At 37.3% G+C, this 1,099-nt stretch overlaps 1 pseudogene; it reads left to right on the top strand.

Annotated features, from left to right (window-relative positions):
• Positions 1–718: 718 nt before the first annotated feature.
• Positions 719–789, top strand: LOC111775816 (small nucleolar RNA U3; annotated as a pseudogene).
• Positions 790–1,099: the final 310 nt, after the last annotated feature.

The following is a 1,099-nucleotide window of genomic DNA, read 5'->3' as shown; positions in this document are numbered from 1 at the left end:
AAGAAAAGTGGAGGGGTTTCTAGAAATGGTTGTGAGGTATTTACAAAAGTGTTTATCTTATCATAGCTCATTATGCTATACATTCATTTTGTGTCACTTTCTCTGTATTTTTTTTAATTAATTAATTTATTTTCAGATGTACACCATAATATATTTCGAATTCTGTGTAGATTACATCATGTTCACCACCCAAAAACTAGTTACAGTCCATCCTCTCACACGTGAGCCTCATCACCCCTTTTGCCCTCCCCCTATGGTAACCACCAATCCAATCTCCAATGCTATGTGTTTGCTTGTCATTGTTTTTATCTTCTACTTATGACTGAGATCATACGGTATTTGACTTTCTCCCTCTGACTTATTTCACTCAGGATAATACCCTCAAGGTCCATCCATGTTGTTACAAATGGCCGGATTTCATCGTTTCTTATGGCTGAGTAGTAGTCCATCCTGTATAAATATCACATCTTTTTTATCCATTTGTCCCTTGATGGGCACCTAGGTTGCTTCCAAGTCTTGGCTATTGTGTATAATGCCGCAATGAACATAGGGGTGCAAGTATCTTTATGCCTTTGTGTTTTCAAGTTCTTTGGATAAATACCCAGCAGTGGGATAGCTGGATCATATGGTAGATCTATCCTTAATTTTCTGAGGAAACTCCATACTGCTTTCCATAGTGGTTGCACCATTGGAAAGCAGTATGGAGTATCCTCAGAAAAAGACTATACTTTCAGGGATCATTTCTATAGTTCGTTACTTTCTCTGTATTTTAATTTAAAGCTAAATAGTTTTTAAAAGATGTTAAAAGAAGTATATAAGAATTCTGTGGCCACAGTACAGAGAATTCCCAAGTTAGAGAGAATGCCCAATGTACTATCTCCTTAGAATCTTCTTGATGGCTTTCCTTTGCCAAGGCTGGTTTCTCAGATTGTCTGCAGCTTCTTTGAACTATCTGATCTCCTTCCAATTAAACATGTATTGAAGAAGCTGGACCATTTGACCTCTGAAGTTTTTCGCACTCGGGATTTTGCTCATTGCATATTTACATTGTAGTACAGCCTGTTTTTCTGCCCTCTGCATATACATGTGTATATAGACA

Source organism: Equus caballus, chromosome 11 (genome assembly GCF_041296265.1).
Source record: "Equus caballus isolate H_3958 breed thoroughbred chromosome 11, TB-T2T, whole genome shotgun sequence".
Classification (NCBI taxonomy): Eukaryota; Metazoa; Chordata; class Mammalia; order Perissodactyla; family Equidae; genus Equus; species Equus caballus.
This window is presented reverse-complemented; position numbering and strand designations above follow the sequence as displayed.